Genomic DNA, 22,623 nt, shown 5'->3' with positions numbered 1-22,623 from the left:
TAGCTTAAACCCAAGCTTGGTGTGGCCGGCCACATCATATTAAAAGGATTTTTTATTTGTTTAAAATCTTTCCTTATGTGGAAGCAATGATTTAAAAGAAGAGTTTAAAAAATTAAATATTTCCTTTTATAGTTTTCTACAAAAGATTAAGAGAAAGATTAGATATCTTTCCTTATTTGTAGATTGAAAGGAGATTTTAATTTTAGATAAAACTTTCCTTTTTGGAAATCATCCACATGTTTTAATAAGAGAGATTTTAATTTATAAAATTTCCTTTTATAACCAACCATGAAGGGAAAAATTGTTAGAGAAATTTTTATTAAAATTTTCGGAAACGAATTAGGAAGTTTTAATTCTTATGTTGTTAAAACTTTCCTTGTTTGGGGCTTTAAGGTGGCCGACCATATGATTTAAGAAAAGAAATTTGATTTTAATTAATTTAATTTTCCTTTCATGGCAAAGAAATTAAAGAAGGTTTTATTTAAATTTTCCTTATTTGCCGAGACCAAGGATTATAAAGGAGACGGTAGGAGTGCCTTCATGGCTAACAACTCTATTCTATTTTCCTCTCCTCTCTTCTTCCTTGGTGTGGCCGGTCATATCCTCCTCTTCTATTCTTCTTTAGTGGCCGGTTCATCCATCTCTTGAAGCTCTTGTTGGTGGCCGGTTCTAGCTAGGAGAAGAAGGAGAGAAAGGAGGCTTTGCTCTTGCATCCCTTAGAACTTGAAGGTTGGTGGCCGGACCTCTACATCCTTGGAGGAGCTTTGGTGGTCGAAACTTGGTGAAGAAGAAAGAAGGGCTTGGGTGGTTCTCATCTCAGAAGATCGTTGTCCACACAATGTCCGAGATTAGAAGAGGAATACGGTAGAAGATCAAGAGGTTGTTTACTCGCAAAGAAAGGTATAACTAGTAATTGTTTTCCGCATCATACTAATTTTTCTTTGTATGAATTCCAAACACAAGAGGCTAGTGATTCTAGATTTTCGGATTAGATATTTGAAGTTGTGTTTCTTTTATTTTATTTTGATCTTTTGATTCGATTGTTCTTTTTGGTTAAACCTAATGTTATTTTAGGAAATTAAATATTGAATTTCGTTAAGAGACTTTGTCGAGGCAGTGGTGGATGTTCCCATACCCAAGAAGGTCATATGCCTCACCATGTTTGACCTGGGAGCCAATTTCCTAAATTGATATTTAATTGAATTTATAACATGGGTGGATTTGGATCAATAATGTTAAGTTCCGTTTATGATCCAAGTCTAAACTATTAAGAACAGATAAGTTAAATTTGGAATCAATAATGTTAAGTTCCGTTTGCGATTTCTAATTTAATTTCTAAAGAGCACAATAGGTTGTTTAGGAAAGGTTCGACACTTGTACAAAATTTTTATACAGTGGAGCCGGTACGATCTTCCTAGGACCAACCAACACTAGCTCAGTACTGTGTGCAATTTGTAATTCTTGTAGTTAAATGGACAATTGTGAAATCTTCGCAATTTGCTCGTCTAGCTTCGTCTTCATTTTTGCCCGAAGACTTGTTTCCGATTGAAGTTGATCTTCAGAGGCATCTAGGGTGGTCTTCAATTTAGTTTCCTTCTCAAGCTCTACTTTTGCCAGCTTCTGGGCCTCTTGAAGCTGAGTATCTAATTCTCGTATCCGTTCGGGGGGGATGTATGGAAGTGGCAACAGGTAGCTGTTTCTTTAGCAACTCATTTTCTTGAGCTAGGTCATGCAGTTGCTAGGCCACACCCATGTTGATCACCCAACGCTGAAAGATAGAAACCCTTGTGACCAATTGATATGGGTAAAAAAGCCAAAATACATTACCTTGGTTTGCTCGTAGGAGAATTCGTCCGCTAAGGCCATAGGCACGAGCTCCCCAAGATGATTTCTTGCATCTGCCCAGGCCTCTGTTAGACAACCCTCTAGAAATAGGGGGAGGGTAGATGAATAGGGTGTTGTTGATACAACGATGTCCCTGGTAGATGGCAGAGCAAAAATCATCGATGTAGTGGTATCGATCTTTGCACGAAAAGACATAAAAAAGGATGATTCGGGGAAGTCACCCATTGAGAAAGGGCCTTCGGTATTGGACTGGTTATTGGGATTGGTGCCAACCTCCCTACTACTCTCTAGAGGTGGACGCTACTTAACTACTGACTCTACTTAACCGGTATGATCGAAACCACGAGGAGTCCTTATCGAAAAATTTTGGCAGAGTCTCCCCTGTACCGGTGACCATAAACTGAGATACAAACATAGTATACATCAGCCACAGGTGGATGGAACATATAACAAACTCCCACGCAATTAAATAAGTGTCAAACACCAAAATAACTACTTATTAAACAAAACTCATCTTAGCATGCAATCTAAAACAAGGATGAACTCAAATGACATGGAGTGTAAAATACAATCTCAAATGACATGAACTATAAAGTACAATCTCAAATGTTTACAGTCCACTAAAACACGGAAAACTTAATAACGTCCCAAGTCTCTTCCATAGTCCTGGCATCACACACCATCCGCGCCACCTTGTCGCCTTCCTTTGCTAAATCTTTTCCTTTCCTTTATCTGCAGTAAGAGGAAATTGCAATCTATAAGCAAAATGCTTAGTAAGCGCTATCTAACTCACAAAAATCTCGATATGCATGTACATATATCTATAACATAAACTAACTGAATGCTTACTGAAGACTACTCATGTTCATCCAATAGTAAAGGAATCAAATAGGCTGAAATGCTAAACATGTAAAGCTACTCATGCTCTTCTAATAGCAAAGAACAGTAAGCTAATCTAAATAACATGCTAGCATAAAAGAAAACTAAACTTGCTGATTTAAAACAAAATGAAACTTATTTCATTTGTTCTAAACTTATTCTTTTATTCCACTTGTTTAAAACTTATACTTTAATACTTTTATACTTATGTTAAACTTATTTTACTTGTTCAAAAGCTTATACTTATAATACTTCAAAATAGTAATCAACTTCTCTTGGGCCCAGGCGTAGTACCATCTTATGCGCGTTCCCTAATAGGTTGGGGTAGCGAGCCACTAATCCTAAAAGAGCAGACCTTAGTCTACCAGGGCTAAGACCTTGGAATTGGACACCTGGATTTGTTTAACGACAACTTTGGAAGTCGAGTACTAGCCTCTTCAAAGTAAAATATCTTATTATCTTAATTACTTCTTCTTTAAATGCCTTGGCATTTTAATAAGCACCTTGTGTGCCAAAATCCCTAAAGTCATGACTTTGGGATCTACTTAAGGCCTTGGCCTTTTTCTTTCTTTTCTTTATCTTTCTTATACTTGTTAATACTTCTAAAAGAATGCTTCTTTAAAAAGAAACTGAAATGTTTAAGCAAATTCTAACTTTGAAATGCTTAAACCAAAAATCTGCCTACTATGCTAATAAAATTCTGCATATTAAGATTAACAAAAATCTGTTCTAAGATTGGAGTTCTGCATGCAACACTTATCAAAATCTGCAAGCAATACTTATGAAAGTCTGCATATCATACAAGCTTAAACTAAATCTAAAACTTGTTGGATTTAAAACCTATACTGCATGCTTCAAATTAAAAGAACTCAACTAGTTGACTCTAAACATATGTGAAGCTTGCTGGAATAAACGGTATCAAGGAAACATATCTAAACCTCACGTTAGAACTCAAATATGTATTCTAGAATGAGTGTGACAAGAAAACATATCTAAACCTCATGCTAGAATAAAGAACCTCAAATCTGTATACTTGAATGAAAGTAGCATATCTAAACCTCAGATCTGTTTACTTAAATGAAAGTAGCATATCTAAACCTCAAATCTGTATACTTGAATGAATGTAGTAAAGAAGCATATCTAGACCTCATGCTCAGATTCAACAAAAAGAAATTCTGAAACTGAACTATACTACTCGACCAATGGGTCAAAACTGCTATGCTAAACAATTCAAGATCTGAAATGCTAGACAACTCAAAAAAAACTACAATGCTAGAATAAATCAAAATATAAAATGCTAACCAATCAAAAACTGAAATTCTATCTACCAGGCTTGAAGAAATCCAAATCACATGCTTAATCTATACCATTTACTTCCTTCCTTTGTGATTCATGGCAAGGAAAACAAAATTCCAGATATCATAAGAACGCCAAAGCTTCATTGTTTTAAGCCTTAAACACCAACGATCACTGCTAAACAATGGAAAAAGGGAACACAAACTCACAGCTACCTCAAGCATGCTACTGCCGAACTAAAAAGAAAAGAACAAATCTCAGAATTACACTTAAATCCCTACTGTCTTCATCTTTACAATGTATCGTGCAGTTCATATAAGTTTACATACTTTCCTTATTGTTTACAACTTTAAAATCAGTTCTATCTCTTCCCTAGAACATCTTCAAGGAAAAACATCCCCATTGATCATGTTCTATCAAAGAATTGAGTTGACTGCGCTTCCTCAAATCAAAAACATCAAACAACTTTCTTTGAACAGATAACCTTTAACACACTTCTAAATATATGGCACTCACAACAGACCTTTGAATTCGTAGCTACAATTTACACATGCTTAACTAATAGTAGATGGGAACTACTCATGCTCACAAACAGCGACACAAAGAGGGACTGCTCATGCTCGCAACAGCAAAGGAAAATTAACCAGCAAAGGAAAATTATCACTTGAAAACCAAAATTCGAATATGTTCTTCATGCTTAAACTGAACTAATCCTTCTCTTCTTTCTTTAGGGTTTACGGCAGCAAGCAAAACAAAGAATCTTCACGGCAAAACTCGAAAAACAAGGAAACACCAAAGCAAATTTGGAACTACTCTTACCACAGGTGAGTAGCAACTTACCATGATTCTTGGATTCAAACCGAAGGAGAAGAAGACTTCTAGGGTTCGGAGAAGTGAAGATCTCGGCCACTTCCTCACCTCTATGTGCTCTCCTCGACAAGGTGATCTCAACGATGTAAATGGCTCTCGGAAAACCCCTCAACCGACCACCAGAGTAGCCCTAGCTCCTGCTGCGTATTTCTCCCGAGAAGAGAAACGTCGTCGGGAGAGAAAAGAAGAGGAATTAGGTTTTAGGTCACGGGAAAATTAAGCCCTAAGTTCTCTTCTTATAACCTTAATATTTTGTTAACTATCTTAAATAAATTTGCTACCCTTTTCTAAACAGAACCGTCCACGTGAACACTTGGTCAGTCGCGTGTTGCTTAAGGCTTGGCTCGTGGGTTCAAATCTCGGCTGCAACTCTTTTCTTCCTATTATTTCCTGTTATTAACTTCTACTACTTAAATACATTTCATGCTTCTTTTAATCGGCAATGTCTGCTTGGGCTCCTGGTCAACTGAGACAACGAAAGGCTTTGCTTAGCCGGAGGTCTCCGGTTCGAACCTCGGCTAAATTTCTTTATTTTTTTGCAACTTCTTTCGTTTAGTAAAAATACCAAACGACCTCCAAAAATTACATAAAAATACTTTAAAAATCTCTAGAATATTTCTAAAGTATTTCTATATATTTTTAACCACTATTAGAACTCCAAATGAGGAAATTTGGGTCGTTATAATTGGACTATCAGGGCAATGAACAAACAAAGTTCGTCCAGAGGATTATGCCTCTTGCTAGCCGAGTTCTTCTTGGATTGATGTTAGAGGCAAAGAGGATATCTCCAAGAAGGAAACTCGCTTCTTAGGGGAAGGGGCAAGGATCAATCTGTGCCCTTTGCATTTTCTCTTGGGGGAGGCATTTTTCTCTAAAGGGATATCTTCAAGTATTGGTGGTGCATCAGAAGGTAGCTTACCAGAAGTAGTAGCTGCACTGGATTCAGTTGCTTGGTTTTTAGAAGCCCCACTGAAAGGGGCAGCCATGGGTAGACCGCGTTCAGCCAATAATTCTTGCTCCTTAGTGCAGAGTTCTTCTTGGGTTAGGTTGATTTCTTCATTGATCATGGATTTCAAGATGGCATCCACTGCACGAGATAAAAAACATCTCAGTTAGCAATAAAGCAAAGGTCAAATTACTAAAACTTACCAAAGAAACATGATACCTTCTTTTGGATGGGGCTCAAACCAAATAGCCACAGGTGAATTTTAAAATGTAGGTTGCTCAGTCTAGTGAAGTAGGAAACAAAGAGTGGATCCTGCTTAAATTTTTCAAGGTCGAGGAGAGGAGGAAAAGAAGATTGCCACTCTATGGACCAAGTAGCAAGTTCGAGTATCTCTAGGAAGAAAAAGTAAGATTTTCTGCCTTTGTTCAATGATGGCATATCCGAAAAAGAAGACCATCTTAGATGAGACTAGAAAAGGAAAACTCCCAGCTTTGACTTCTTGGGGTAAGAAAATATGTAAATATTGCGAGGAGTAGGAGGTATGTTAAATAAGCGAAACAGCATGAACATTCCACACATATGAAAGAATAAATTTGAGATAAACTATTGTAAAGGGATATGGAAGTATCAGCTCACTTTTGACACAAATAGGTGAATAAGAAAGCGCAAATCAACTATTAACTAGTCTGAAAAGAAGGTAAGGAGATTAAGAGGAGGACGATGAGGGCGATCTTCTCGAGAGGGTAGAATAATACACTACAACAAAAACCTTCATAGACATCGGTTTTCCACCGGTGTCTATTTCATTTTCGATCGATGTCTATGAAGTCGATGTTAAAAGTCTGTCATTTTAGACATCGGGTTAAAACCGGTGTAGTATCACTTAACGACACCGATCTTCGAATCGGTTATTAACCGGTGTAGTATCACTTAACGACACCGTTTCATCAACGGTGTAAAACCGATGTAATATTGTATGTTAATAACACCAGTTTTGGCAGCGGTAAATGACCGATGTAATATTAGTTAATAACACCGGTTTTGCAGCGGTGGAAAACCGATGTAATATGTATATTTTTTAACAGCACAAATTTGATTTCCGAAACAATGAAAAACCGACAATAACAAAAAAAAATACACAAATATTCACAAATTATACAAATATTCTTCATTCAATAATATTCATAAAATACACAAATATTCACAAATTATATAAATAATCTTCTTACAACAAAATTCATAAAATACCCAAACATTCTTTTTACATCAAAAGCTAGCTAATAGATATCAAAATCAAGGTAGAACATTCTTTTAACACATCAAGGTAGAACCGCACTTCAAATGTAATCTAGCATGCATTCAGCCCACTCGAACCGCACTTCATCAATTTCAACTCTGGAGTACTTGAGATTTGTAAACTGTAAAAACACATAAATCCACCATATGTTAAATAACTAAAACAAATGTGTACATGTATCAAATAAAATAGAATACTGAGTTTTTAAAGGCTGCTGTGGAAGATAACGAATATAACATAGAATCTAAAACTTTTATATATGACACTTAGTATATGCTGCTTAGAATATAACATAGATAATTTGCTCCTTCTAATTCAAGTGTACAGATTGATAAGAACCGACAGCATCATACAACGACTTACTAGGCATGATAATGGTTGAACAAAGAAATATGACTACACAACAAATCCAGTGAAGGAAGCATAGAAGAACAAAGCTACCTCTGATGAAGAGATATACTATTTATTGTACTACCTCTGATGCCATCTTGGTATCCTGAATATCCTGCACTAAACCCCCTATTTTCTGTGATTTCTGCTATCAACCACAGCAACAAGGAATGCGGCAAGAAGGCAGCTGCCTCCTTAGTTCAGCACCCAAAACAGCAAGTTAGAGCTTCCTTTTGGGTCCATTCAATCCTCTAGTAAGTAAAAACAGGAGTTTCAGGGAATAATGAAGTTAAGATGTAATGTACAAGATTAAACTGAAAAGAAATACTTCTTAACCATAACGCCAAATTAATGAAATAGGGAAATGGTTTTTCAACGTTAGGCAACCATATACATCACAGCAAGACCATAATAGATGATGCCATTAATTTGAATGTTTAAGACAAATCATTCTGATTTACCTTATTTCTTTGAGACATCCATTTTGACCAAAACACACAACATTCATCATTGTGGTTTTTCAACGATTATCCCAATAGCTATCCAAATTGGTGTCCAAGGGCACATCAAACAGTACCTTGTATTCTTAGACATAATATCAATTCATCCTAGAACTATTCTGATATTTCTCCAAACGGGAAGAAAGAAATCAGGAAAAGAACTTCTCACTTAACTAGCAAACAAGACAGATTAGCTATTTAGTTGGGCATATTACATTGAGAAAGTGTAAGGCCCAAGCACAAGTGTGTCTACATCCTCCTATTGAAAAAAATTCCACCACACAAGAAAAATCATTAATGGCGGAGGAGCACTCATTTTTCCAATTTGTTTTTAACATTGCTATTTAAGGATAGCAATAGCAATTTTTTACCCAGAAATTGAGAAATTGCTTGTCTTGTCATTAATATGTGATATACGATAAAGGATGTTAAATATCCTGCAACAAATAGACTTATCATTTACAAGGCAAAACATGAATGAGTTAACTATATAGATGTTTTTTTAAAAAAAAAAATGAATGCCCATAACAAATTAAATAAGGATTAACATACATCATCAGCTTGGAAGTGGAGACATCTGAATATTTTCTTGAAGTTCTCCCTCTGATCCTGGCTGAGAATCTTGAGGACCTCTTCTAAATCTCCCAAGTGAAGTTGCTTCAAAAATACCTAATCATAATTTAACATGATCATGATCAAAGAAACAAGAGAGACAGAGCAGGATTGACTGTCTAACTTCATACATGTCAACTATGTGTACTGAGCATGCCAGCATGACACCAGAATGATAAGTAACCTTCAATGTTATCATCATCATCAAGCCTTATTTGTCCTAATTATTGGGGTCAGCTTAGCTGATCTTTCATTGAGCTACGTAAAAGGTTATATCACTAGTAAATTCAAATCAATTAAATCATTGTTACATTCATAATGTTTTCTTTAATCTCATTCCAGTCCTTGCAACTTACTCTCTAATCAAGAAGAAGAGTAAGGTGCCCCCACGGGTTGACGCAATTGGTTCATGCAATGGTGTTGTTGCCAACAGGCTTGAGGTCAATTCCTAATGGGTGTGAAATGCCCCACTAATTACCTCAACCCCTCCTTGCATGTGTCGTGATTTACCTCTTTTCCAAATAGTGGAGGGTCACCCTGTTGGGGTTGCCAAGGTGACGGTTTCACATTTTGCTGCCAAATAAGAAGTGTAAGGTGCTTGTTACCACCAGTTGACATCAAGTGCCATCAAGTGCTGGTTATAAGAAGAGAAAGAACACATCCTCTTAAGTTTCTCAAGGAGTGTAACCAGATCAAAGCAAAACTATACACACCAACCATATTATCAGGACATCCTAGTGAAATATCCCAGAATGGTCTAGGTACAATGGAACATGTGAATGTTGAGTAAAGGATATACAAACACGAGGATAAACACATCATTAGTAATTCATGACCCTCAAAGCTATGGCTATAAGTTGGTTGCCCTCTTTCCTTTGTATGTCCAAATACCATCAAATATCAGACATGAAATGTGTTAAATTAAATTGTACTATTCTTGATCCTGAACAAATATCAGATTTTCATTTTTCATTATGACTATACAAAAATGATATAAGAAACAACTATGTTGCTCTGGGTGCTAAATAATTTAACAAAGAAAAATATTTATCAAAATACACAGCTAAATTCATTGCCTAAGTACCTTGGAAAATACAAATGTTATATTGTGCCTATGACTATGGTGCTGGAACACAATCACGGCATTGCTAAGTAGCTTGATTCATTGTTCTTGATCATGTATATCTTTGAACATATATGATTCACATTACACAAGTCAGATCATTATAAATACAGCCCGAAACAAGTGTGCATTCTCTGCCAACCAACTTAAAGCACAAAAGAGAAAATCCATATGAATACTGTAAACAATACAAGGATAGCCTTGTATATAACCCACCAACCTATTGGACCATGGATCATCAAGACCTTGTCCAGTTTCCAATCACTACAGAAGCAGCAACTCATGACACTACTGTTGGTTGCTACTCGGAAAACCTATAGGTTCCACTGTACAAAAATTTTGTACAAAGGTCTGAACCTTTTCCTAGCTACCATGTGTTCTTTTAAATTAAATTTTGGATCGCCTGCGGAACTTAACACGTTTGATCCAAAACTTAATCTATTTGTTCTTTTAGGTTTTGACTTGGATCTCCTGCGGAACTTAACACGTTCGACCCAAGTCTCCTTAAGTTATTAATTCTATTAAATATTAATTTCCATAAAAGGTTCCCAGTACTGACGTGGCGAGGCACATGGCCTTCTTGGATATGGGAGCAACCACCACCGACTAGACAAAACCTTTAATGGAAAGCTAATATTTAATTTTCTAAAATAACTTTAGGTTAACCAAAGAGAACAATCAAATCACAAGGAAAAGAAAAAAAACAAAAGAACACAACTTCGAAAAAACATATTCGAAATTCTAGAACGTAAGCCTCTTGTATTTGGTATTATTTCCATAAATAACTAGCATGATGCGGAAATAGAAATTACTAGTTATACCTTGTAGAAAAACCTCATGATCTTCTACCGTATTCCTCTTCTAACCTCGGACGTTGTGTGGGCAACGATCAACCGAGATGAGAAATCACCAACCACCTTCTTCTCCTCCAAGCAAGGTTCGGCCACAAAAGAAAAGCTTCACCAAGGAGAAAAACCAAAATACTAACCAAGCTCCAAGAGATACTAGCTTTCTCTCCTTCTTCTTCTTCTTATCCAAGTAGTATCCGGCCACCACAAGAGCTCCAAGGAAGGGAGAGAGGCGCCACCACAAGAGGAAGAGAGGGAGAGGATGGCCAGCCACACCAAGAAGAGAGGAGAGGAATAATAGATGTTGTGTCTCTTGAAGGCACCCTCACCCTTCTTTTATATTCTTGGCCTAGGCAAATTAGGAAATTTAATTACAATAAAATTTCCTTAATTTTCCTTGACATGAATTAATTGAGAAAAATAAAAAAATTTCCCAATTAACCACATCATTGGAAAACAAAGAGGACAAGTTTTAATCAACAATTAAAACTTCCTAATTTGTTTCCGGAAATTTTAAAAATAAAATTTCTCTTTAAAATCTCTTCATGGTTGATAAAAGGAAATTTCTATAATTTTAATTTTATCAACATGTGAATAATTTTTAAAGAAAAAATAAAACATCTCTCCAATCTACAAATAAGGAAAGAGATCTAATCTCTTTCTTTAATCTTTTGTAGATCTTTTACAAGAGAGATATTTTAATTTTAATTCTCTTTAAAATATATCTTCCACATAATAATAAAAATTAAAATTAAATTTCTTTTTAATTTTATTTGGCCGGCCCTACTAGCTTGGGTTCAAGCTAGGGCCGACCACCCAATTTTATACCTAGGCCGGCCCTAGCTTGTTCCCAAGCTAGCTTGGCCGGCCCCCATTGGGTGGGTATAGAAGGTGGGTATAGGTGAGTATAGAACTCTATAAATAAGAGGCTACGATAGGGACCGAGAGGAGGAATTGGTTTTGGTCTCCCGATAAAATTAAGCATCCCGTGTTCGCCCCGAACACACAACTTAATTTTATCAATGATAATTCATTCCACTAGAGAACTATCATTGAACTACCGCACCAATCCCAAATTATATTTTTGGGCTCCTTCTTATTATGAGTGTGTTAGTCTCCCTGTGTTTAAGATATCGAATGTCCACTAATTAAGTGAGTTACTGACAACTCATTTAATTAATGTCTAAGTCCAAGAGTAGTACCACTCAACCTTATCGTCATGTCGGACTAAGTCCACCTGCAGGGTTTAACATGACAATCCTTATGAGCTCCTCTTGGGGACATTATCAACCTAGTATCTCTAGGACACAGCTTCCTTCTATAATCAACAACACACACTATAAGTGATATCATTTCCCAATTTATCGGGCTTATTGATTCATCGAACTAAATCTCACCCATTGATAAATTAAAGAAATAAATATCAAATATATGTGCTTGTTATTATATTAGGATTAAGAGCACACACTTCCATAATAACCGAGGTCTTTGTTCCTTTATAAAGTCAGTATAAAAGAAACGACCTCAAATGGTCCTACTCAATACACTTTGAGTGTACTAGTGTAATTATATAGTCAAGATAAACTAATACCTAATTACACTACGACCTTCTAATGGTTTGTTCATTTTCATTCTGGTCGTGAGCTACTGTTTATAATTTATAAGGTACTGATAACATCATCTTCTGCATGTGACACCACATACTATGTTATCTACAATATAAATTAAATGAACAACTACAAACAAATGTAGATAATTTGACCAAATGTGATTCTTTATTCATAATGAATGTTTACAAAGCTTAGGCTTTCAGTATACACTCCAACAATCTCCCACTTATACTAATGACTAAGCTGCCATATCTTCTACCATACATCTGATTCCCATTCCCTCCACATGCCGATCGAAAGCTTTCGCCGGAAGGGCCTTAGTGAAAGGATCTGCCAGGTTATCCGCTGATGCAATCTTGGCGATGACAACTTCTCCTCGCTTCACGATATCTCGTATCAGGTGGTACTTGCGCTCTATATGTTTACTTGCCTTATGAGCTCGTGGTTCCTTCGAGTTTGCAACTGCACCACTATTATCACAATAAATTGTGATGATTTTGGGCAAACCAGGAATCACATCTAAGTCCATTAGAAAGTTCCTGAGCCATACTGCTTCCTCAGAGGCTGCTACATACTCAGCTTCCATGGTTGAGTCCGATACGCATTTCTGCTTAACACTCCTCCATGAAATGGCTCCACCTCCTAAAGTAAACACATAGCCTGATGTAGACTTACTGTTATCCCTATCTGATTGGAAATCTGAATCCGTGTAACCCACAGGGAGCAAATCGTCTGCTTGGTAAACTAGCATATAATCTCTAGTCCTTCTCAGGTACTTTAATATATGCTTTACCACAGTCCAATGTCCTTGTCCAGGGTTACTCTGATATCTGCCCCCCCTGCCCACGGCAAAACCGATATCAGGTCTCGTACATAGCATTGCATACATTAGGCTTCCTACAACCGAAGCATAAGGAACTGCTTTCATGTCCTCTATCTCTTTTGATGTCTTTGGAGACATCTCTTTAGATAAAGCTACTCCATGTCTAAAAGGTAAGAAACCTTTCTTGGAATCCTGCATGCTAAAACGAGCAAGGATTGTATCTATATATGAAGTTTGGGATAGACACAACATTCTTTTCTTACGATCCCTTATAACTTTGATCCCAAGAATGTGTGCACATTCTCCTAAGTCCTTCATATCAAATTGTTTGGACAACCATACCCTTACGTCTGATAATACCTTGACATTGTTGCCAATTAACAAAATATCATCTACGTATAGTACAAGAAATACCACCACGTTTCCGTTACACTTCTTATATACACAAGACTCATCCGGACTTTGAATAAATCCATATGACTGGATTACTTCATTAAACCGGATGTTCCAAGACCTTGAAGCTTGCTTCAGTCCATAAATGCACCGATTGAGCTTGCACACTAGATGCTCTTTGCCTTTTTCAATGAACCCTTCTGGTTGCTTCATATGGATGTTCTCTTCAAGACTTCCATTAAGGAAAGCTGTCTTGACATCCATTTGCCAAATCTCATAATCCATATGAGCAGCAATGGATAAGAGTATCCGGATAGACTTAAGCATGGCTACCGTGAAAAGGTCTCCTCATAATCGATTCTCTTTTTTGAGCCTTTTGCAACAAGCCTAGCTTTGAAGGTTTCTACCTTCCCGTCGTCCTCTTTTCCTTTTGTAGATCCACTTGCATCCAATGCCTTTTACACCATCAGGTGGTTCTACAAGCTCCCTGACCTTATTAGAGTACATAGACTCTATTTCGAATTCATCGCCTTTTGCCAAGATGTCGCATCGTATCTTGGAGTGCTTCATCATATGACTGGGGATCAGGTTCATGTTTACCCGGATCAAGTCCAAGACTCTCCCAAAACATGAATCTCTCAGGTCGCTCACAACCTCCCACTACGACGAGGCACCGTCTCGTGGTTGTGTATCATGTGTGACACGTGTTGCGCCTCTTGTGGTACTTCATCTTGTATTGTAAGGTAGACGTGTCCTCTCTAAGTTATTCTAAAACAATTTTACTACCGGGCTTGTGATCCATTATATAGTCTTCTTCTAAAAACGGGCATTGGTGCTAACAATGACCTTCGGTCTTTAGGACTATAAAATAAACCTCCTTTCGCCTTTGGGATATCCCACAAACACGCCGAACTTCAGCAGATTCTAACTTATCAAGATCTCGGTTTCAAAGACATGTGGACTACCCCAAACCGAATATGTCTTACTGGGTTTTCGCCATTCCACAATTCTATGGGAGTAGAAGAAACTGATTTAGAAGGTACTAAGTTCAAAACGTATACTGCTTTTCCAGAGCATATCCCCAAACGAATTTGGTAATTCTGAATAACTCATCATTGATCTAACCATCTCCATAAGAGTCATATTCCTTCGCTCGCTACACCATTCTGTTGGGGTGTTCCAGGTGCAGACAATTGGGATTGAATCTCGGCCTCGATAAGTAATTCCTAAACTCTCCTAAGAGGTATTCGCCACCACGATCGGATCGTAGTGTCTTGATACTTTTACCTAATCGTTTTTCCACATCAGCCTTGTATTCTTTAAACTTATCAAAGCACTCGGTGGCGCATTAGGTAAATATATCCATATCTTGAATAATCATCTATAAAAGAGACAAAATATTCAAAACCTCCTCTTGCCTGGACAGACATAGGACCACACAAATCAGAGTGAACCAATTCTAACACTTCTTTGGCTCTATACCCCTTGGCCTTGAACGGCCTCTTGGTCATTTTACCTTCTAAGCAAGATTCACAAGTTGGAAAATTTTCCAACTCTAATGAACTTAAAAGTCCATCGGCTATATCTGAATCCTACTTAAGTTAATATGACCAAGCCTTAGATGCCAAAGATATGCTTGGTTCATTTCTGAAGGTTCTTTTCTCTTATTAGAATTAGAAGATGAATTATAAATTTCCATGTTTTGCTTTGTGGAAGAATTTGGATTTAAAATATACAAATTATCAACTAATGCACCAGAACAGATAATCACTTTATTTCTTTTAATAACTACATCATTATCGAAAGAAACCGAATATCCATCTAAAAATAGTTTAGAAACTGAAATTAAATTCTTTCTAAAGCGTACATAAAGACAATTTCTTAAACCAAATTTCTATTTCTACTAAAAGATAAGTAGACGCCTCCCACTGCAATGCCACCTTAGTAGCATTGCCCATGTAGACAGAATCTCCCTTCAGATAGTCGGTTTCTCGAACCCCGCAAGGAATTGCAGACATGATCATTGGCTCCGTCACACACCAGGTCTTGGTAGATAACACCGCTAAACATGTTTCAACAACTAGAGCATGAGATATACCTTTGTTTTGGTTCCTACGAGGATAGTTCGCCTTCCAATGTCCTGCCTGCTTGCAGATGAAGCATTTGCCCTTCGACTTCTTCACTCAGATTTAAATCCTGTACTCGATATTTATTCACTTTCACTTGTTTCTTCTTCTTCTTTCCTCTCGGTTTAGAAGTAGAACCATTTTCAGCAAAGTGAATTTGAGAATTGTGACGAAATAATCCTTCTGCTGCTTGAAGTTCTGTCAGTAGTTCCCCTAATGAATAAATCCTTTTATTCATATTATAGTTCAGGCGGAACTGCTCAAAACTTCTAGGTAGCGTTTGGAGAATCATATCGATCTGGGTTTCCCCATCAATTTCTCCTCCAAGGATCTGTATCTCGTTCAGATAAGCCATCATCTTTAGGATATGATCCCTTACAGGAGTACCCTCTTGCATGGTGGCAGTCATTATCTTTCTCATGGCTTCTTGCCTAGAAGCCCTATCCTGATGACCAAAGAGTTCCTTGAGATTGTTCATAATATCATAAGCTGTTGGTAAATCTTTATGCTGATGTTGCAATACATTTGACATTGAAGCCAAAATGTAACACCGCGCCATCTCATCTGCCTTTACCCATCTCTTATGATATTCAATCTCCTCTTGGGTAGATTCACCAGTGGGTGCATCAGGACAAGGTTCAGTCAGTACAAATTTATAGCTTTCAGCAGTCAGAACAATATCCAGGTTTCTTTTCTAATCTATGTAATTTGGTCTAGTAAGTCTATTTTGTTGAAGTATGATGGACAGTGGGTTGAAAGTCATCCTAAGAATCACAAATAACTTTTGGTCAGAACTCTAAATTTAGAATAATATTGATTCCTCAAACAATACTATTTTAAATTAACCAACACCTCATAACACCATGAATTTTGTATGCCACGTTAGTGTGGACGTATACAATTTCAACATTTGTAAAAGAAGGGTTTTAACCCATTAATTTTATTATCTTGTCAACCTAACTTTTTGACAAATAAAATTAATAGTTGGTATTATTTGGTCACACAAATAATAGCAGTGACTCCGTTGGGGAGGATACTATTAGATGTGTCTAAGTGTACACCATTACTTGACACTAAGTCCATTAATAAGATTATGCCCCTTCCGTTGGGGAAGATCACACGCTCTTAATTAACTTCCTATAGTCATCCAAAAATGGAAGTCTGTTCTAGTGATCCGCAAACAAGCTCATCCGTTATGGAGGAAGGCACTCAGAGCCAACGCGCAAGCTTGTTTGCATCACTTACAAACCAGTAATGGAGACCATGGGATTTACTTAAAAATCCCTCTCCCACTTAGTTATTTATAAATGAGGAATTTTAACTATGCTAGCCTACTAAACTTGTAAACTAACATACACACACAGCACAATATAAAAGCAATAAATAGAAAATCTAATTTTCAACTATTATGGCTTTTATCTTTAATTGTCTTCCGTGTGTTGTCATCCGAAGCTGCTGCCATATTTGGCCACCGCCACCGGGTCTAACTGTCGCATCCATCTTGCTCCTATGCGCCTCTGGTCCTTAGAAGGTTCCACGCTTTGCAAGATTCGATCCGCGACATAAATAGAATTTTACATTTTGATCCTATATTCCATAAAAGGAATGTACATGTATCTAGATCAAAAATAAAATCCTAATAAAACTAAATACAGCTCCTGCTGTATTTTAATACAATCATGCACACACATATAAATGCCCTTGACATGTCCAAGGGTCCAATCACACACATAATAACTAAAAGCCATAATAGTTGGATCCTGCATCCATAGAGTTAGCACATCCTACTATTAACCTGCCTAAATTATGTATGACATGTGCATAATTAAACTAAATACCAAATACACAGAGGCAAAATCCTAGCTCTGATACCAATTGTTGGTTGCTACTCGGAAAACCTATAGGTTCCACTGTACAAAAATTTTGTACAAAGGTCTGAACCTTTTCCTAGCTACCATGTGTTCTTTTAAATTAAATTTTGGATCGCCTGCGGAACTTAACACGTTTGATCCAAAACTTAATCTATTTGTTCTTTTAGGTTTTGACTTGGATCTCCTGCGGAACTTAACACGTTCGACCCAAGTCTCCTTAAGTTATTAATTCCATTAAATATTAATTTCCATAAAAGGTTCCCAGTACTGACGTGGCGAGGCACATGGCCTTCTTGGATATGGGAGCAACCACCACCGACTAGACAAAACCTTTAATAGAAAGCTAATATTTAATTTCTTAAAATAACTTTAGGTTAACCAAAGAGAACAATCAAATCACAAGGAAAAGAAAAAAAATAAAAGAACACAACTTCGAAAAAATATATTCGAAATTCTAGAACGTAAGCCTCTTGTATTTGGTATTATTTCCATAAATAACTAGCATGATGCGGAAATAGAAATTACTAGTTATACCTTGTAGAAAAACCTCTTGATCTTCTACCGTATTCCTCTTCTAACCTCGGACGTTGTGTGGGCAACGATCAACCGAGATGAGAAATCACTAACCACCTTCTTCTCCTCCAAGCAAGGTTCGGCCACAAAAGAAAAGCTTCACCAAGGAGAAAAACCAAAATACTAACCAAGCTCCAAGAGATACTAGCTTTCTCTCCTCCTTCTTCTTCTTCTCCAAGTAGTATCCGGCCACCACAAGAGCTCCAAGGAAGGGAGAGAGGTTCGGCCACCACAAGAGGAAGAGAGGGAGAGGATGGCCAGCCACACCAAGGAACAAGAGAGGGAGAGGAATAATAGATGTTGTGTCTCTTGAAGGCACCCTCACCCCTTCTTTTATATTCCTTGGCCTAGGCAAATTAGGAAATTTAATTACAATAAAATTTCCTTAATTTTCCTTGACATGAATTAATTGAGAAAAATAAAACAAAATTTCCCAATTAACTTGAGATGGCCGGCCACATCATTGGAAACAAAAGAGGACAAGTTTTAATCAACAATTAAAACTTCCTAATTTGTTTCCGGAAATTTTAAAAAATAAAATTTCTCTTTAAAATCTCTTCATGGTTGATAAAAGGAAATTTCTATAATTTTAATTTTATCAACATGTGAATAATTTTTAAAGAAAAAATAAAACATCTCTCCAATCTACAAATAAGGAAAGAGATCTAATCTCTTTCTTTAATCTTTTGTAGATCTTTTACAAGAGAGATATTTTAATTTTAATTCTCTTTAAAATATATCTTCCACATAATAATAAAAATTAAAATTAAATTTCTTTTTAATTTTATTTGGCCGGCCCTACTAGCTTGGGTTCAAGCTAGGGCCGGCCACCCAATTTTATACCTAGGCCGGCCCTAGCTTGGTTCCCAAGCTAGCTTGGCCGGCCCCCATTGGGTGGGTATAGAAGGTGGGTATAGGTGGGTATAGAACTCTATAAATAAGAGGCTACGATAGGGACCGAGAGGAGGAATTGGTTTTGGTCTCCCGATAAAATTAAGCATCCCGTGTTCACCCTGAACACACAACTTAATTTTATCAATGATAATTCATTCCACTAGAGAACTATCATTGAACTACCGCACCAATCCCAAATTACATTTTTGGGCTTCTTCTTATTATGAGTGTGTTAGTCTCCCTGTGTTTAAGATATCGAATGTCCACTAATTAAGTGAGTTACTGACAACTCATTTAATTAATGTCTAAGTCCAAGAGTAGTACCACTCAACCTCATCGTCATGTCGGACTAAGTCCACCTGCAGGGTTTAACATGACAATCCTTATGAGCTCCTCTTGGGGACATTATCAACCTAGTATCTCTAGGACACAGTTTCCTTCTATAATCAACAACACACACTATAAGTGATATCATTTCCCAATTTATCGGGCTTATTGATTCATCGAACTAAATCTCACCCATTGATAAATTAAAGAAATAAATATCAAATATATGTGCTTGTTATTATATTAGGAGTAAGAGCACACACTTCCATAATAACCGAGGTCTTTGTTCCTTTATAAAGTCAGTATAAAAGAAACGACCTCAAATGGTCCTACTCAATACACTCTGAGTGTACTAGTGTAATTATATAGTCAAGATAAACTAATACCTAATTACACTACGACCTTCTAATGGTTTGTTCCTTTCCATTCTGGTCGTGAGCTACTGTTTATAATTTATAAGGTACTGATAACATCATCTTCTGTATGTGACACCACATACTATGTTATCTACAATATAAATTAAATGAACAACTACAAACAAATGTAGATAATTAGACCAAATGTGATTCTTTATTCATAATGAATGTTTACAAAGCTTAGGCTTTCAGTATACACTCCAACAACTGCATGCAATGTCAAAATGGAATATATTATAACAAGAGAGAAGAGGAAGCATACCGAATCCCAAAATTGAAGAACAAATCACAAAACCCAAAAGGGAAAAATCCATTAGATATAAGATTTCCATAATAATAATGCATGCTCCAGAAATCATTAGATGCCTTGGAGAAGAAAAACAAGATGCAGCCTGCAAATGTTCAACCACATGTAAGTGTAAACAGGCATTAACATTAGTTAAGACAAAGCTCAGGAAGAGAGGGATCATTGATCAGTAACAAGAAAGACATCCAGCATAGAACCATTATATTGGCATTCATCGTTCAGCCACAGATCCTCCAAGTAACTTAGGATATCTTTACTATACTTGACTCTGCCATAATCAATAATGCATGTAGTATAAAAGCAATTAAACAGTATAAAGACACGGTAGTCATATCATTGATCTTAGCATGTCCGATTCAGAATAACATAGATCTATAATATCTACAATCCTTTTTTGTTAAATTATGATCGATTGTTCTTGTCCACTTAACCAGTTACAATACCCTGGTTAATCTTAATTTTAGTGCCGCTTTGAAAATAAAAAGATAAGAATAATTATGTACAGTGATCCCCCTATAAGGCAGTGGTTAATAATCAAATATAATCAATTGAAGTTTCAAAAAATGGTTTAAACTTTTCAAGTATGGGTTGAATTGGTGAAACCAACCAGTAACAAAGTCTAACCTAATACAAGTTAGAGCATATAACTTGTAGGCACAATATACCAGTTAATTTAAACATTTAATTTGTTTTGTAGGGTCATTGTGTGGTCTAGAATGGTATACTACTTAAACTTGAGTGAAGTTTCTTAACAATCAGTTATTAAAAAGCCATGGTTGGATCAGTATTTGATTTTTTCTAGCATCAAAATGAGACTATGAAGCTTTTATTCTTACTTGCTTCATCTAAGATACATTAACAAAAGTAATAGCCTTATAAGTGTCAATGAACCATAATTATCTATTAGCTAATTTTGTAAGTGCATTATAGATGCTAGTATAACTAAAACAAAATATTTTCCAATCTCAACTTCTAGACAATGAAGCTTTAATTGCAGTTAAAGCTTGTGGAGAACATTGTTTTGTCCAATTCTAATAACGATGATGCTGAAGTTCCTTTTTTATTTGCAGTACAGTAAGAAATACTTCATATTCTGGCCCTGCTTTGACCACACAATGGCTTTCAGTTTTTTATACTTTAAAGTCAATGACAATGCAAAGAAGCTTCAAGGCATAAAGAATGAAAGATAAGACATGCAAAAATCTTGTGAATCCAGATCCCAGATCAGCATGAACATTCAATTGTTAGATAATCATTCAAACAGTTTCTCCTAAGGCAGTTGTATAGTTATGAAGAAGTTCCATTAGCAATTAACCTTTCTTCAGCAATGTTATCGGCAAAGAATATGAAAATAATTCCAAAGAAGATTGTACTCAAGTATGCCCAGCTTGGAAACTGAAACTTAACAATACTATCAGAAGCTGAACCCTGCAGCCAATCAATTAAAAATACACATTAACAGATCAAACCAAACACAACTTTTGGTTTAATTTGGTGGAAATATCACACAAAAAGAACAAGATTGTTTTATCTAAAGGCATACATGTAATTTCTTCAATTACACTTACTAATATTGTGTCCCACATGGCAAGAGGAAAAAGAAAGCATGTTGCAGAAGCAACACTCATTGTGTGAAGTCTCCTTTTAAGCTGATTCTACAATAAAAATTAATAATGGATTAGCTATAATGAAATTCTCCGACTTCTACTTCGTACTTAAAATCAATGAAGCATTTAAATTCTACTTGAGAGAATAGAAGAAAAGTTTTCTAATAAAAATGATAAATGGTTTTTCATATCTGGTCTCTTTGGTGCAGGAAGTACTACAGAGTGGAAAAGGTTTATACAATATAGCAAACAAGTTATCTAAGAACTTGCAAAATGGAAAACCTCAACCAACAAATATTGATCACTTGACCCAAAACTCTGATCATTGTAATATCCAACATAAAATAGCATTAAAAACACATTAACAGATAGATGATCAAGCAGCATAGATTCAGTGTTTCATATCTGGCCCCTTTGCTGAAGGAATTCAAATGTACGCATGGGGTACTGAACTAAAGATACTACGGAGTGGAAAAGGTTTATACAATCTAGCAAAAAAGTTGTCTACGAACTTGCAAATGGAAAACACCAAAAATATTGATCACTCGACAGAAAACTATGATAATCGTGATAACCAACATCAAAAAATCACATTTATTATATTCAACACCTTGTACTTGGCAACCTCCTCGCTAACTTCCTTAAGATTGCCCTTTGTGAATATCAATCCCACATTCCCCTGAATCAGTCAAGGATTATTACTAAATAGCTAAATGATCGATTCATGGAGGAACTAAAGATGAGGAAATGGGAAATGGCGAAGAGTGCGTACGACGAGAAGGGGGAGGAGGTTGAGGAAGTCCTTGTTGCCGGTCTTCTCGGTGTGGATGCGGATGCAGCGGCGGATGAGGGTGTTCTTGCCCATGAGGATGACGGAGTCGCCGCGGAGGCCCCTGCGGATGCTTTGGAGCTGGTTGGACCCAACATTGTCGGCGGCGGCGATTAGGACCTTCCCGTACTCGTCCAGAAGCGAGCACAGCTTCTTGTCGTAGCGGACCTTCTTCTCCGCTTTCGAGAGCTTCACCACCATCTCGATCTAGTTCCGGGTGACGCAATGGGAGACGGAGAAA

The 22,623-nt window shown here is 36.7% G+C and overlaps 1 pseudogene; it reads right to left on the bottom strand.

The window, feature by feature from the left end:
* The window catches only part of LOC122026722, a 100,704-nt pseudogene that overhangs the window by 70,602 nt on the left and 7,479 nt on the right, over positions 1–22,623 (bottom strand).

Source organism: Zingiber officinale, chromosome 10A (genome assembly GCF_018446385.1).
Source record: "Zingiber officinale cultivar Zhangliang chromosome 10A, Zo_v1.1, whole genome shotgun sequence".
NCBI lineage: Eukaryota > Viridiplantae > Streptophyta > Magnoliopsida > Zingiberales > Zingiberaceae > Zingiber > Zingiber officinale.
Note: the sequence above shows the minus strand (reverse complement) of the source record. Positions and strands in the feature narration are given on the sequence as shown.